Source organism: Rhinopithecus bieti, unplaced genomic scaffold, assembly GCF_001698545.2.
Source record: "Rhinopithecus bieti isolate Rb0 unplaced genomic scaffold, ASM169854v2 scaffold_8226, whole genome shotgun sequence".
Lineage (NCBI taxonomy): Eukaryota > Metazoa > Chordata > Mammalia > Primates > Cercopithecidae > Rhinopithecus > Rhinopithecus bieti.
In genome coordinates, this window is record NW_016805992.1 from 902,670 (window position 1) to 920,822 (window position 18,153).

The window sequence follows — 18,153 nt, forward strand, 5'->3', positions numbered from 1 at the left end:
CTGTGGTCATTACCAGGCACCTCATAGGCTTCCCTGACCCCTTCCCACTGCCATCCAAGACCTATACAGAGATTCTCGTCTCTGGAAATATCCCATCTGGACCAGCCCATTATTTCTTTGGCTCAGACCCCAACTCACTCTTCGACCTCCTTCCCTACTGAACAGAGGACTCTCTAGTACCAAAAACACCCACCACATGCTTATAATGTCTGGGATAGGCACCGCATTCTTCAGTTACACACGCTGCCTCATTCAATTCCTCCAACACCCTTTAGAGACTCATTATCTTCCTTTACAGATAGGAAAACACACAAGATGGTAATTGGCAGAGAAAGAACCCCAAAGGTTCTTAACACTCTTACAAGGGAATTTGCAATAATAACAGGAAAAATAGTAAGTTTTTGGCGTTCTTTGGAAGAAGAAAATATTCAAAAAATTAATTCAACTCTCTGCTGGTGGGTCATCACCATGAGGGCATAGATTTTTGCCTCATAGATGTTTATTGACTTGTCTCAGGTGTTAGAACTTGGTTCAGCACATAATAGATGCTCAGTAAAGAACTCTGAATGAATGCTTTGTAGACTCACCTGGTTCTTTTATTTTTTCCACAAAAACAAAGATTACATGTTAGACCCTGGACTAGGACCTTGTACAAAGATGAACAAGACATGTTTCCATCCCACAATGAGCTCGGTGTCCAATGTAGAAGACAGACAATCCAATACAAGCCTCTAGGCTACAGGAAAGCACAGAGGGGTATATATATTGCATAAACACCAACACACTAGCCTCCTTGGAATAACAACAGGACATTGCTCAGTGATTCTCTAAGTCACGCTTTGACTAGCAAAAGTTATCATTCCCCTAAGGAAGTTGATCCATCCCTTTGTTATGGACCGAGGGGCAAAGAACAGCTCCAGGAGTTCCAGATGTTTGAGATCCTGCCTCCCAGAATGCTGTACCAAAGTCATCTGTAGGGAGAATGGCTATAAACATCAAATTTAATGAATCAGGTAGATTGTTGTTTACAGGTGACCCAGAATTATTCAATGGCTGCAGCAGGCAGGAGCTGATAAACAGCCCTGGCTTCCCAGGCTGCAATAGTATGTCATGGCTTTGCCACCTTACAAATTACGTAAGAACTAAATGCAAATTAGCATAGATGATGAATAGATACACACAGATTCTGGATCTTTCTTTTTTCTTTAAGTACCTGCTCTGTAAGAACTTAGAAAAGAAGGCACACCACCAACTCCTGGAATACATAGAAAGTGGCTGGAGGGGGAATCTTCCAGTTTACAAATTACTGCAGTGGGGAGACGATGCCTGCGGGTGTGAGCCAAGGAAATCCTCAGTAAGAGATTTCCTGTACCCCTATGTCCTTGACATAAGCCTTATTATTAGCTGTGCATTCAGACATCCCTTTATGCAGAAATCCATTCATTCATCTGTTCAAAACATACTTATGTTTACTGAGCTCCTTCTGTGCACCAGGCACTGTTCTACGTGTAAAGGACAGAGCAGTAAATTCCTTTGGGAACCTACATTTTGTTAGGAGAGACAGATGATAAAAATAAAAATAACAATAATAACAAGAGGAATAGGCAGTGATATGCACATGATGATATATGATGTGATATAGAAGGCATGGAGGGGAATGGGTTTGCTGCTCTGGTTAGGGTGTCAGGGAAGGCTTTCTAGGGGGTGACTTGTGAGGTGGGAGGTTGCCTCCAGACCCGCCCTGTCTAACACATCCACAGCGAGCCACATGTGGCCACTGGGCACTTCAAATATGGCCAATCTGAATTGGGGTTGCCATCAGTGTAGAACCCATGCTGAATTTTAAAACCTGATATGAAGGAAATAATGTAAAATATCTCATGAATAATGTTGAATACTAATCCAATGTTGAGATGACAATATTTTGGATAACTGGGTTAAATAAAATACATTGTGAAAATTCATTTTTTTAAATATGGCTACTCCAAAATTTAAGATTGCCTCCGTGGCACGCATTGGTGGGATGGATGTGTTATACTTTCACCAGATGGTGTTGCTCCAGTCAGAAAAAAAAGCAAGTGCAAAGGCTTGACGTCTTAGAGAAACAGAAAGTGTTCATTCTGGCTCTGCCACTTATTGGCTGTGTGAACTTGGGAGGTTCAGAGTGAGCATGCTTTGGCAGTGAAAAGCAGGGAAGGAATGTGTGAGACACCTGTTAGAATGGCTTTTACCAAAAAGACAAATGATAACAAGCGTTGGCGAGGGTGTAGAGAAAGGGGAATCCTTGCACACTGTTGGTGGGAATGTAAATTAGTACAGCCATTATGTGAAACAGTATGGAGGTTCCTCAAAAAATTAAAATTAGAACTACCATATGATCCTGCAATCCCACTACTGGGTATATATCCAAAGGAAATGAAATTAGTATATCGAAGAGATATCTGCACTTCTGTGTTCTCTGCACCATTATTCACAATAACCAAGACATGGAAGCAAACCTAAGTGTCCATGAACAGATGAACAGATAAAGGAAATGTAATATATATTACACAATGGAATGCTATGCAGCCTTACAAAAGAAGAAAATTCTATCATTTGCAACAGCATAGATGAGCCTGGAGGTTACGTTAAGTAAAGAAGCCAGACACAGAAAAACAAATACCTCCTGATCTCACTCATACGTAGAATTTTTAAAACTTGAACCAATAGAAACAGAGTAAAATGGTGATTACCAGAAGCTGGAGGGTGGGGGGAATTGGGGAGGTGTTAGTCATAGGATGCAAAAAAAAAAAAAAAAAAATTAGACAGGAGGAATAAGTTCAAGAGATCTGTGGTGCGTCGTGGGCACTATAGTTCATAACAATATACTGTATCCTTGAAAATTGCTAAGCGTTCTCAAAACAAAAAAGTGGTAAGTATGTGGGACCATGCATATGTTAAATAATATGATTTAGCCATTCCCCAGTGTAGACATATATCAAAACATCGCAGTTTACGCTATAAATATAGGCAATTTTGACCTAATAATTTTAAAAAATAAATAAATAAAGGAATGCATGAGAAAATGTGTTTGCATTAAGGACTCCGTCTCTCCTACAGTATCATAATGAAATAAAGAGTGGAGGTGGTGATGGCCCTCACGGCTGTGATGCACCCCTCCCTTCTGGAGACTCCAAGGCTTATCTGAAGTCACTTGCTGGTCTTCCTTGGCTGCCAACCCATCTCCCCCTCAGACCACACGTGTGTGTGTCTTTTCCCTCTGTCTTCCCCAGCACAGGCTCCTGCCAGGAAAACCCCTGAGCTGACTCACGCAGCCTCACTCCTGATGCTGTTACAGCCTTTCTCGGCTGCTGTAGCTCTTTCTCGATGTGAGCTCATTGAAAAAGACAAAGGCCAATTTTCCTCATCAGAAACTTGGGCGGTTTCATGGCTACATGGGTGTCTGGCTGGGAACAAAATGAACTTCTCCAGCCTTGCTTGAAAGTGGCCTTCTGTCATGGAGATAGAAGGTAGAAGGATGGGTACCAGAAGCTGGGAAGGGTAGTGAGGGGGTGGGGAGGAGGTGGGGATGGTTAATGGGTACAGAATAGATAGTTAGAAAGAATGAATTAAGACCTAGTATTTGATAGCACAATAGGGTGACTATAGTAAATCATAACTTAATTGTACATTCTAACATAACTAAAAGAGTATAACTGGATTGTTAACAGTAGGGATGAATGCTTGAGGGGATAGATACCACATTTTCCATGATGCAAGTATTACACATTGCATGCCTGTATCAGAGCGTCTCATATATCCCATAAATATATACACCTACTATGTATCCACAAAAATCAAAAATCCAAATAAATAAAAGAATGGCTATTCTGAACTAGCTGATACAAGAGGAAAAACTTTCCCAGAGAGGCTTCCTGATGCCTCTCTAACAGGGATGGAAGCAGGGATGGGCGACGTGGACCCTCCACGGTGACTTTGCCATGGATTCAGAATCCCCTGCACAGTCTCCTCTCCTTTTTGTGCTCAAGAGCTTTTAGTGTCTATGGCAGTCAGCAAAATGGGGATAATAATACAACTGACAGGGTTCTTGTGAGTTTTCAATGAGATGCTCAAAGGTGCCTAATGAACAGGAAATACTCAATACACTTTATTTTTATTTTATTTTAGCATTATCGTCTCCCTTTCCTCTCTGTTGAGAGGAAAGTTAGACTCATCTCTGACCAATCCAGAGAGAGCTAACATAATTCCCCAGAGAATTAATATTATTCCTCCCCATGGCATCATGGATATTCAGAGCTGCAGACAACGTGGAGGTCTCTGCCCCAGGCTGTCACTTTTCATTCAGTAAATATCAAAGATCACCTGTCTCTGATGGCTTTCTATGAATAGGATACTCTGTCCTGCTCTTTATGGATATTATCTATTAATTTCCCCATTTGACAGAAGGGGAAACTAAGTCTCAGGGATCATGTGACTTGCCAAGATCCCATGAATAACTAACTCGTTACCAGAACTGGGACTCCAAAGTAAGCATTTTAAACATCCCATTCTTAGGCTGGGTGCGGAGGCTCGTGCCTGTAATCCCAGCATTTTAGGAGGCCGAGGTGGGCAGATTGCTTGAGGCCAGGAGTCCAAGACCAGCCTGGCCAACGTGGCAAAACCCCATCTCTACTAAAAATACAAAAATTTGCCGGGTGTGGTGGTGCATGCCTGTAATTCCAGCTACTCAGAAGGTTGAGGCACGAGAATCACTGGAACTCAGGAGGCAGAGGTTGCAGTGAGCCAACATTATGCCCCTGGACTCCAGTTAGCATGTATTGGGTGTTTGCTGGCTGCCACACTTTCTTTGAAAAGCTCCCTGCATATTAACTCCATCAATCCTGATTTTGATCTTGTGAGGGAGGTATTGTTATGTTCCCACTTACCAGGTGAGGTACTGGAGACTCCAGTCACTATTTTGTCCCCACAAGCTAATAAATGATTATAACTTGTACCTATTATAACTGATGCCAAAGCCCTGGCATCCTCTTTCCTCTTAGGAGCTGCATAACCTATATCCCTATGGGGATCCATGAGTCTAGCAAGTGCAATGGTACATTCAGCCCTGCAACCGCTGGTCATGGTGACTTGGACAGCTCCATCCCTCTCCCCTCAGCAGAGGCCACTGCCAATGCCTGGAGCTGGGGAAGCACGCACCCTATGGCTGTCACCCTGAAGATGCCCCAGACTCTTTGTAGACAAGACAAACCCCAGCCTGGAATGAAAGCTGGCTGGGAATGATCCATCAGCATTCCTAAGTAGGCCACGCTGCACCATTCACAATTCCCTCCTACCGTATGTGATAAGCTGTGACGTATGGTGTTCATTTACGCCTCCAATCCCGCAGAAATATGGATGGCACCATCAGTTTCCCTGTTTGTGCTCTGACCCACTGTTCCTGGGTTAAGCAGCCTGCCTTGTCTACATTTGTCAGTTGATACAAGCTTCTCCCTGCCATAGGCACCACTATTGATGAACGTCGTCAGAATATGGAGCCTTGAATAATGTGTAAAGGATTCCACATGCAAAATCTCCCCAGGAAGAGGCGGGGTGGGTGGGGGTGGGGAGAGGGAGTGTTAGATGTTTTCTCTGTTGGAGTGCCTTCATTTACAAAGCATATTTGTCAAGTCTTTTGCTAAGAGTAATACCACAGAGCAGCCTCCCATCATTCTTGTTAATAGGACTGTCTGTGTGTTACAGTAAACAGCTATAACTCTTCCATTGGAGCCATTGTGCAGCAGGCAGAGTTTTTTCAGTATCCAATTAAGGGTGTCTCCAATTTGCCAGGCAGGATCATGAGAGCTGTGACTCAGCCATCAGGTAACCTGGGCATTGTGGAGGCTTCTCAGAGTAAAGAGGGCTGATGCTCTTCCTCCTCTGCAGCAAGGGAACTGGAGCCCGGCTCTAGATGACCTGGCCTCTGCTGTTCTTTTTTTTTTTTTTTTTTGAGATGGAGTTTCGCTCTTGTTGTCCAGGCTGGAGTGCAGTGGCACGATCTTGGCTCACTGCAACCTCCGCCTCATGGGTTCAAGTGATTTTCCTGCCTCAGCCTCCCAAGTAGCTGGGCTTACAGGCGTATACCACCATGCCTGGCTAATCTTGCATTTTCAGTGGAGACAGGGTTTCAACATATTGGTCAGGCTGGTCTCAAACTCCTGACCTCAAATGATTCACCCGCTTCGCCTTCCAAAGTGCTGGGATTACAGGTGTGAGGCACCACACCTGACCTCTGCTCTTCTTCAAAGGCCACCAAATCATGCCAGCTAACTGTGCAAAGATTTTAGCCTGATAGTCCAAGCTCTTCTCAGACTCTTATAAACATAGAAGAACATAGTGGTTAAGAATATGAGCTCTGCAGCAGGATTACGTGGATTCCAGTCTCAGCTCAGCCACATACGAGTTGTGTAACTTTGGGCAAGTTACTTAACTTCTTTAAACCATGGCATCTCACATTTAAAATGAGACAAATCATAGCACTGGCTTCATACAGTTGATTTGAGAATCAAATGATGCGTGATGCACATTTAAACCACCACTACCTTTACATCATCACTATTTCCTAGGCTTGGATACGTCTCGTCCCTCACCTCTCTGTGCCTAGTTGGTTAGTAGTCATCTTTCAAGCTCCATCTCAAATTCCACCCCCTGATGACTGTAATCATCAGGGACTCTTCTCTCCATTAATAGCCATAGTGGAGGAGTGGGGACCTACCATGTACCAGGTCCATACATCACTCTTATAACTACCCTGTAAAGTAGGTTCTATCTCCTCATTTTACAGATGAGACATGGAGGCCTAGAGCATTTCAATAGCTTGGCAAAGGGCTCATGGTTCTCAGGTGACAGAATGAGGCCAGACACCAGGGATCCCTGGATCTGTGCCCTATTCTCCCCACTTGTCTTAGGTCTAGGAAGCCCCCAGTCCCGAGATCAGTCCCGTCCTTCTCGAGATTAATTGCAACCTTTCATGATTGTCCAATCCCCTCTATGGGTTTCAAGGAAGATTATGAAGTCCTTAGAACCAGAGCGTGTCTCATTTTTATTCTGTATTTTATTTTTTTTAAATGCCTGAGATGCTGAGAACCTGAGATATCACTCATCTCATCTTCCTGAATTTTATGAACTAAGAAGTGAAAGCTCACCCAAGGCCATTTATAGAGTCTGTTGAGGACCGCACCGGGGATGGTGGAGAATGAACAGACACAAGAGACAAAGACAAACAGAGAACATGGCGGCCGCGCCCAGAGCCTCCGCCTCACTTTATTTATACTCCATAAATCTCACGTCAGCAGAAAGAACACAATGCAAAACAAACTTTCTCTACCCAGATGTAACCTTCTGCTTAGTTCCTTGTCTCTAGGCTCTTCCTTATTTGTCCGCCTTCTTGGCGCCTACTGGAGTTCATTAAAAGTTCAACTGGAGATACTGTCCTTGAGCCCTATCTATTCTTAGCATATTGTTTTCAATGGCCTCTGCAGAGTCTATGGAAAAAGAAGGACTAGACCCTGGATCCAGTGATTTACCGGTTTCTCTTCTCCTAATTTTCAATCCACCCCAAACATGCAGAGAGATGTCCTTAGCAAAGATGTTTATTGGTGTGTGTTGGTGCTGTTGCTTGAGGGAAGGGGTTGGAAGGTCTTGGAATCACTTCCTACTGTGCAATCTGCAAGCTTCCCACTGCATCTTCTTCTTCCTCTTTGCTCTTTCCAGAGGTATAAAGGGTGGCTGGTGCCATTCTTCCAAGAAGAAAGCTTTCATCTTCACTCACTCAGTCCTCAGCAAACTATCTGAGCACTATCTTTGTGCCTCATCTGCTGGGAGCTGGTAAGTCAGTGATGGGCAAGATATGGTCTTTACTTGCAAAATTCCCACAGCACATTGGAAAAGAAAAAACAGCCAGCAGGTATGTTCACTACAAGGGAATGCATGCTGCAACCACCACCATCAACAACAACATGCATTGAATGCCTCATGTGTATCAAGTGCTCTCTCTCCTAAGAGAGATGAATCCATTAACCCCATTTACTCCTCAAGACTAGAAACAAGCAGTTTATAATTTGCTATGGACTGAAAGTTTGTGTCCCCCTAAAATGTATATATGGAAGCCTTAATCCCCAATGTGATGATATTTAGAGGTGGGGCCTTGGGACATAATTGGGGTAGGATGAGATCATGAGGGTGAAAACTCCATACTGGGATTGGTGACCTTAGAAAGGTATAAAGGGACTGGAGCGTGCAGTTGCTCTCTCTCTCTTTTACTCTCTCTCTGTCTCTCTGTCTCCCTCCACCATATGAGCACACAGCTGTGTGGCAATCAGGAAGACAGCCTTTATCAGAATCCAGCCATATTGGTGCCCTGATCTCAGACTTTCCAGCCTCCAGAACTATAAGAAATAGATGTTCACTGTTTAAGTGCCCCAGTCTATGGTATTCTATGATAGCAGCCCAAACTGACTAAGGCATCATTTCTTTTATCAGATAAGGAAACCAATGCATAGAAAGACTTTTAAATTTTCCCTAGACAATAGAAGTACATGCTAAGTGCAATAGGGGCACGAAGAAAAGAGTGTTTAGATTTTAGGGAGATTTCCAGAAAAGGCCTCTTCATGTTGGAGATGGCTTTTTTTAAATAATGGAAGGGAGTGCCCAAGACAATTGTTGAGCGGTGGAGTGGGAACCCAGGTGAGAGTATGCAGGTGGTAGACACAAAATATTCTAAGACACAGGGTCACAAAAGAGCATGGCTTATTTGGGGAACTACAAGTACCTCTATGTTGCTGATGCCTGATGTTCTAGAGGACACATTTCAAGGCAGGAACAAGCTGAGGGCATATCTCAACCTCCCCTTCCTCAGAGGCACTCATCCTTCATCCCTTTAGCAGTTTTACTCAACATTTGTTCTAGGATGCCAGGCTCTGAGGTGAGACAGGCAAGTAAGACTCAGCCTCTCCCCTCAAAGAGTTCACAATCTAGTGGGAAAACTAAATTATTATAAAGATAGCGTTACAAATGCAGTGCTTGACATATGCCTGGGGCAGTATGAGACTGTAGGTGAGAAGCAGCGAAAAGGGGACAATCTGGAGAAGGTAGCAGCTGTGCTGCTTCTTAAAGTCTGACCAGGTAATTCAGGTATTCCCTGTGTTTGAGGTCACGGGGCAACAGGACAAGATGGGACAGAAAAGCATACAGCATGAGCAAAGCCACATAGATGAAAAACAGCTATCAGCTGCAACAGCTTCTGCTGCTACAATATCTGTACTCCTCTTAGATTTTGTTTCAGTATCAGCCAACAAGGTACTCTGAGAAGACAGTCCCAGCCCTGGGAAATGAATTATGATTTGTGCAGACCAATCGAAGTCATGCCATACAGTGATGGGTTTGGGCATGTGGGCCAGTCGGGATCAAGGGAAAGGAAGCATTTCCATTTTGATCAATGGGGGGATTCTGGGAAAGTCTTCTGCCCATAAAAAGAAACAAGCCAGGAAAAACGTCTCCTTCCTTCCTGTAGACATGGCTATGAACGGCAGGATGCCTGAAACTGTCCAGGCTTCTTATGATGGAGAGACATACTGGGCAGGGTGGGGGAAAGGGGAAATATACCCTAAGAATGGTAGACTAGAAAGATGTAAAGCATCTGTGTCCTTGTTGAAATTGTAGTGCCTCCCAGTTAACATATCTAGAACTCTTTACCTCTGGACATTTCATTATGTGAGATATCGAAGATCTGTGTACTCAAAGCCTCTGTTGGTCTGACTCATCGCTTCCTTGCAGCCCAAAACGTGCCGTGTCAGTGAGAAACTACAACCAGCAGAGGGTGGCTAAAAACTAAGGTGGTTGTAGCTGGTGAGGTTAGGCTGGGTATAAGGAAAGTTCACACTTTAAAGAAAAGTTTTCTCACAAGGTCAGCAGAGAGAATTTTGCAGGGGAGTGTGGGGCTGCAGGAAATGGAGGTTTAATGTTTGTGTAAATTGAAAGAAGGAATCTACTTGGAAATGAGAAAAAGCAAGATTAAAATGGAAAACACAGCCCCAAAGCTATTAATACCCAACAGATCTAAATTGAAAAATAAAAGCGATGGGTGAAGCATATAGTTCTCAAAATGAATTCGTGTCATAAACCATTAACATCAGCCCTACCTTATTACCTGTAATTCCAGAGAGACGGGTTGCAAGCAGTGCCCAGCGGACATCTAGCTGGAGATAAGCAAGAGCTCTGTTCCCAGGCCAATGCAGATCTCTCCTCTTGTAACACCTGCTCTGAGCATCATTCTTTCACCCCCTTCTGTGGCCCAGTGGAACCCCAGTGCTGCTGTTGGCCCAGAGAAGACCTCAAACCTCAGCAAATACTATTGCTAAGAAATTCTGAAATCGGCCGGGCGCGGTGGCTCAAGCCTGTAATCCCAGCACTTTGGGAGGCCGAGACGGGCGGATCACAAGGTCAGGAGATTGAGACCATCCTGGCGAACACGGTGAAACCCCGTGTCTACTAAAAAATACAAAAAACTAGGCGGGCGAGGTGGCGGGCGTCTGTAAGTCCCAGCTACTCGGCAGGCTGAGGCAGGAGAATTGGCGTAAACCCGGGAGGTGGAGCTTGCAGGTTGAGCTGATATCCGGCCACTGCACTCCAGCCTGGTGTGGGGACAGGAGCCAGACTCCGTCTCAAAAAAAAAAAAAAAAAAAAATCTAAATCAAGATCAAGATAACTCTTGGGATAAAATTATTATTATTATATTATTATTATTATTATTATTATTATCATCATCATTATTTTAGAAGGAGTCTTGCTCTGTCACCCAGGCTGGAGTGCAGTGGCACAACCTTGGCTCACTGTAACCTCTGCCTCCCAGGTTCAAGTAATTCTTCTGCCTCAGCCTCCTGAGTATCTGGAATTACAAGCGTCCACGACCAGCACACCTGGCTAATTTTTGTATTTTTAGTAGAGACAGGGTTTCACCATGTTGGCCAGGCTGGTCTCGAACTCCTGAGCTCATAATCCACCGGCCTCGGCCTCCCAAAGTGCTGGGATTACAGGTGTAAACCACCATGCCTGGCCTTTTCTTTTTTCTTTAATATATCCCCCAGTAGGACTTCAAAGTTGTTCTGTCCATATCAATGCACATTCGTGTTCATGCTCTGGTCTACCATTGGTCTTAGTAATATCACCGAAACCTGGGCCACTTGCAGTGGAGATGGGGGCTGGCATGGTTCCTAATGATCCCCAAGGCCTCGCTCCACCAGCACCCACACACATCAGCATGTTAGAGCCCTTAGCCTCGGGTATATCACTATATGCTGTGATAATAACAATCTGCACTTTGGACACAGATGCAGATTTAAATCTCAGCTCTGCCACTTAGAATCCCTGAGCCTAACCTTCCTGGTCCACGTAATCCCAGAGTGTGGAGAGTTAAATGAGAAGCTGTATGTACATGTCCAGCTCAGTATGTGGTATGCAGTAGGAGCCCAGCCAATGTTGATTTTCCACCACTAGTCTCCCAAACCCTCCTGACCTCTTCTCATCTTATTCCTACAGCTCTAGAAAGGGTTTGGGGTCGGTAGGGTACTCAAGAAGAGATCTGACATTCAAATGTGACCAATTACCAACCTTGAAGTTTTATGCTCTTTGTAAGTTGGGAGGATTCCTTGTAGAGAGGCATCTCCAGCGGGTTTGGAAGACCACGTGTCATCTGCACAGGAGACTCAGGGTGTGTCCACAGTACAGCCATGACTCTCACTCAGCAACTGAAGCCTGACCCTTCTCATGTGCTCAACTTTATTTGCCCAGTGAATAATTCCGGAGTATTCTTCAACTGGGTGGAAACTTCCATTAGCAGTCTACCTCCAAAATACATCCCAAACTCCTTCACCACCACTGTGCTAATTATCCTAGGCACTCTCTTGCCTCATGTGCAGTGCTAAATAGCTCTTTAACTGGTCTCTGCTTCTACTCTTTCCCCCGCTACGATTCACTACGACGCAGCAGCCAAAGTCACACTTTGTCAACCCACTGCTCTTAACTCTTCAACGGTCTCCCCTTGCATTTAACAGGAAATCCAAAATCTTTAATTGGCTCAAACATTCTTGAATGGATTCACCCAATCTTGTCTCTTGCTATTTTTCTAAAGTGCATTTCTTGGTCTCTTTAAGTTGCAGTTTCCTCGTCTGTAAAATAAAAAATGATGCTGGCTAATGCTGATAGCAGATTAAACAGGATAAAACACAAAGCATATTGCATGGAGCTAAACTTTCCCGCTTCGGCTGTGGAATTTTCAAAAGGCAGCTCTTTAGCCAGCCGATGGGCTTTGTTTTCCATAGATGGGCACCCTCTCCTCCACTCAAATGGGGCTCTTGGCCAACTTGTGTCTCCCTGTCTCTGCCATTCATGCTTCTACACACACACACACACACACACACACACACACACTAGTAGCCAGGCATGCTAAATTAGCTCCAGGAAACTTAAGTGTACCCTAAGCACCAAGCCATCAGCAGCAAATGGGTGCTCCTTGCACAGATCTGCAATGCATGTTAACAGGCCACCACATCCCCCAAAGTTCCAGGATGTGTCTCCTTACAAGACTTCTACTCGGAGTACAAGCGCCTTCTCCCACCAGGTAACTCTAGCAGCCAGCACAAGGCCACACACTGCTCACCTGCTGGCCCCACCATACCCTCCAGGATACTAAACCAGGACTGTCTGGGTTGCCCAGAGTGAACACAAAAAAAGGTTCATGCACCTCTTTGCCTATATCTGGAACCTGAATCCCTGATTTTTTGGCCCAGGGTCCAGGAAGTGCCTCAAACAAGCACAGTTAATCTATCACTGATATTCGAGTTGGGAGAGCCCTTAAATTCTTTCTTCAGCCTCTCTACCGAATGGGAAGTTCAGTCTATTCTTGAAGACGAAAGCCCTCAAGTTCAGATTGCTCATTCCAGCTTTAGGCATTTCTATTCATTAGGCAATGGGTTTTGGGGGTTTTGGTTTTGGGGGCTTTGTCTGTTTGTGTGGGACAGGGTCTTGCTCTCCTGCCCAGGTTAGAGTGCAGTGGTATGATCTTGGCTCACTGCAACCTCGACTTCTTGGGCTTAAGTGATCCTACCACCTCAGTCTCCTGAGTAACTGGGACCATAGGTGGATGCCACCACGCCCTGCTAATTTTTAAAATGTCTGTGGAGACAGGGTCTTCATATATTGCCTGTAAGCCATTCTTGACAATACCTAAAATTTGCTTCTCATCCAGGCACGGTGGCTCATGCCTGTAATTCCAGCACTTTGGTAGGCCGAGGTGGGTGGAACACCTGAGGTCAGAAGTTGAAGACCAGCATGGCCAACATAGTGAAACGCCGTCTCTACTAAAAATACAAAATTAGCCAAGCATGGTGGCGGGCACCTGTAATCCCAGGCGGAGGCTGCAGTGAGCCGAGATCGCACCACCGCACTCCAGCCTGGGCGACAGAGCAAGACTCTCTCTCAAAAGAAAAAAAAAAAGATTGCTTCTCACTGGAGCAACAGAAGAGATCTTAGAGTGAGATCAAATGCCTCTCAGCTTTGTGTCTTTCTCTCACTGTGCTTAAACCTCGTTGATTTAGTTCCCTTGTGTCATCTCATATTATGCTACCTTGTTTGTGTTGTCATGCGTGCTTCTTCTAGCAAACTTTGAGCTCCGTGTCTTAATCTGTTGTCCTATAAGTGGTTTAAAAAAAAAAAAAAACTTGAGCTATGGAACCTCACACAAATGAATTCACAGGTATGAGCTCAAACATGGTAGCTATACCTCTCAGAAAAGGATTTTATTTATTTGGGTCTCCTTTTGTGTGTATAAAATGGAGGCATTAGGCAGAGCGTGGTGGCTCACACCTGTAATCCCAGCATTTTGTGAGGCCGAGGTGGGTGGATCGCCTGAGGTCAGGAGTTCAAGACCAGTCTGGACAATGTGGCGAAACCCCGTCTCCACTAAAAATACAAAAATTAGCCAGGCATGATGGCAAGCATCTATAATTCCAGCTACTCAGGAGGCTGAAGCAGGAGAATCACTTGAACCTTAGAGGCAGAGGTTGCTGTGAGCCGAGACCACACCACTGCCTGGGTGACAGAGCAAGACTCCGTTAAAAAAAAAAAAAAATGGAGGTGTTAATCCCATATTGTTTTGTTTAATAAAGTGACACACATAGTAAGAGCAAAAAGAGAAATGAGCCGTTGCTGAGTATCTACCGTTATTGCAGACACACGGCAGATGCTCTGTCAATGTTCATTCCTTCCTATCTTTGCCCAGTGCTCACTCACTCCCTTCTGTACTTCGAAGATACTCTATCCTCCATTTATTCCACTCCATTGGCCTCCCTTCTATGCCATGAGTCACACTGAATACTAGGGATGCAGTGGTGAACCCGGTACACTTCCTGTCTTCAAGGTCTTTGCAGTTCAGTGCAGGACAGAGCAAAGGAGACAGATAGGTCATTGTTAGCATTAGAGACAGGATACCATGCTGTGGACGGACAGAGATAGGACTCCTTCCACACTGGAAGATCAGAGAAAGCACCTCAGAAAAGATAATAGCAAAGTGACAATTGAAGGTTGAGCTGGACTTTGTCAGATCAAGGGAAGGGCCAAGGCATGTTTAAGGAGCTTTTAAAAAGTGGAGGATATGAGAATGCAAAGATTAGCAGAAACCTCATTATGCCAGGTCTTACAAACCATGATTATTGGCCAGGAGTATTCTGGTTCCTATGACAAAAACTAAACTCTAAGGCAAACCAGGGAAGTCATGTATTTACCTAGCTTGCAACAATAGTAAGGTAGCTACAAAACTGGAAGAAATAGCTTTAGAACCATGGCTCCAAAGGCCCAAATGATGACTCAGAGTTCCCAAGGCACTTTCTCCCCATCCATCTTTGCTTACTTCATTCTTCAAAAGACCTTTGTCCAAGCAGCAGGGGAGAGTCCTCCAGGCTCTCCAAATCCTTATTCTCCCAGTTTATCCATCCCAGCAGAAATTTTTCCCAGATGTATGTTTTCAGTGTCTGTATATCTTACCCACGGCAGAACTCTGTTTGCTCTGCTTAGGTGACAAGCCTTGTAATTCCAGCACGTTTTTTTTTTTTTTTTTGTGGCCTGGAGTCCCCAAGATATCTTAGTGGCCAAGTCCAGGTCATGCGCTCTCCGCTGTGCAGGTAAGATTGGAGTAGCACACAGAGCCACCAAACCATGTTAAGGAGTATAGTAAGTATTTGGTGGCAGAATAAAACTTTTAAAGTCTCTGACAGCTCAGGATACCATGGTTGAATCAGGCAAGAAACAAAATATGGGAAAAACAATAGACAGCTCAGGGCCCGTCTGGAATCTAAAACGAAAACATGCCTGAACTGTGATTTTTCGTTTACTCTTTTGAAGGCCTTTTCCACGGGGATTCAAGGCTGGCTCTCTGACCTTAGAAAATTCTACTTCTAAGAGGTTTTCTGTTGCTATGACTTAGGGAGCGGGGATACACTCTTCTCTAGTCCCCAGATTTTAGGAGACTGTGTTTCGATTCAAATCACTCTCAAAGTTGGGAAAGGACGGGTAGGTCACCTTTACCTGCGTCCTATCCTGAGTAAATCACAAGCTTTCCTTCTCTCCCTCTGCCAAGAGAAGAAAAGACATTTATGCTCTACCCTGCCACATGGCCAGATTCCAAGGGCTGCTTGTCACTTTTATAAATTTTCTTTTTTCTTTTTCCTTCAAGCCATCTGGGGCACAAAAAAAGGAGGCTGACTCAGTTTCAAGTGTTTTTCCTTAAGGCCAAGTTTCCTAGGTAAGAACCTTGCCTGACTTCTCGAGGTCATAGGAGGTTGAGATTCTAGGTTCCTGTGGCTTCAGTAGTAAAAATTCAGTGGATTATCGTGCTGTACACTATGACATGCACATGGAGATGGGCAGAGAGAGGACTCCATGCACCCCAGAATGCCACCCCCAACCCCTCAACAACACCCCAATATCTTCCCTTTAGTCTCTTCTAGCCCAGATCATTTTGGACGAAAATCCAGACATGTAGATTCTAGCTGTGGGGTCAAACGGGATTCATTTATTCTGTGATCTCAGATGAGTGTCTTAACCTCTTTGAGTCTATTTCCACATCTGTAAAATGCAGAAGAAGAATAACTGCACATCATTTGGGGACTTCTCTATGATCAAACACTGCATGCAGCCTTCCATCATTAAACATTTACTGAACGCCTACTTTCTGCCAGAAATGGTGGACAGCAATGATGACCAGCAAGTATTGTCTTATTACATTTCAGGCACATGATTCTGATTTACATGGTTGAATGCATCGAATCCCCATCAACAATCCGGTCGTGAGCATGTCACCCTAGTCCTCACTTTAGAGGAAAGAAAATGGAAGCAGTGGTTAAGCAAGGTGCCCAGAAAAACACAATTATGAAGCAGCAGACTGGGGATTTAAACACAGATTGCCTGTAATTATAAGGCATTATAAATACTGAAATGTCTCTTGACTGGGGTTATAGAAAAATGAAACACAGCTACATAGCTTCTGCCTTTGAGCGTCTGTCATTTAAGAAGTAGAAAGGCTCGCAAACCATCCTCATTGTGTTTATTTTTCCATCTCTGATGGGAGATTGCAATGGACTCTTTTGAGGTGGTTCTCTGTGTTGGTTAATTTTAGGCATCAACTTTGCTGGATGAAGGGATGCCTAGATGGCAGGTAAAGCATTATTTCCAGCTGTGTCTGTGAGGGTGTTCCCAGAGGAGACTGGCATGTGAGCTGGTGGACTGAATGGGGAAGATCTACCCTTAATGTGTATAGGCACCATCTAGTCCACTGGGGGCCTAGATAGAACAAAAAGGCAGAAGAAAGGTGAATTCGTTCTCTCTCTCTCTCTTTCCCTCCCTCTCTCTGTCTCTCCCTCCTTCTGTCTGTCTCTTTCTCTCTGTCTCTCATTCTCCTGGAGCTGGGGCGCCCTTCTTTCCCTGCCCTTGAACATCAGAACTGCAGGTACTCCAGCCTGTGAACTCTAGTACTTGCCAGAGCACCCTTCCCTCACCCCTCTCCCCTAGGTTCTCAGGCCTACAGCCTGGGACTGAGAGTTACATCATCAGCTTCCCTAGTTCTCAGTCCCCTGGACTTGGACTGAACCCTCCTACTGGCCTCCCTAGTTCTCCAGTTTGCAGACCAGGCTACTGTGGGACTTCTGAGTCTTCATTGTCATGGGAGCCAATTCCCCTAATGAATCCTTTCTCATCCATTTGTCTATCTATCCATCTATCATCTATGTAGATATGTATTATCTACATGTCATCTATATATGATCTATGTAAGAAGATAGATAGATAGATAGATAGATAGATAGATAGATAGATAACAATCTAATAATAGGCTATAGATATCCATACCCTGTACATTCTATATCTATATCCTATGGTTCTTTCTGGGGAACCCTGGCAAATACAATCTCCAAGCCTAGGACTCAACAGGTATTTGTTGGATCAAGTTTGCAGCAGGAGAAAAGGTTTCTGAGCTAGGAGAAGGCCTGATTTTACACTTTGGGAGCTGTGTACATCTTCTTTGCCTGATGAGCATGTGTGCAGGCAGTAATGGGGTGAGTAAATAGACTTGGTGGTTTTCTGGGAGGTGAAAGGTTCTGTTTTTTTTCTTTTGTTTTCCCTAACCTTGTGATCTGTTAAGCCTTAGCAAAAATTTTATCTCTGCTAGAAAAGCTTTGTCAAACCCCAACTCACTCCGAATAAACAATCCTGTTCTCATGGCGTGTATAAAATGTCCTTATAAGAGTTCCCACTATTGTGCCAACATTGGTCCCACCTGTTGTTCCTGCTGACCTGTGAGGTTCCTGGTGCACAGTTCCATGTCCAGACCATAGTAGGAACTTAAAAAATATTTGTTGAATAAATGAATAAAATAAAAACAAAAGAAAATGAGAAAGTATCTCGTTTTACTCAACTTTTATAACCATGTTTTGATTTTAGGATGTCAATAAATGTATACATGTTCAAATTACAAGAAATGAACAACTTTTTTCCTCATACTCTTGTACATATTTTTGGCATTTCCTAGAACTCAAGTTTCTATTCTTGGTTCTTATGGTAAGCAGAATAATG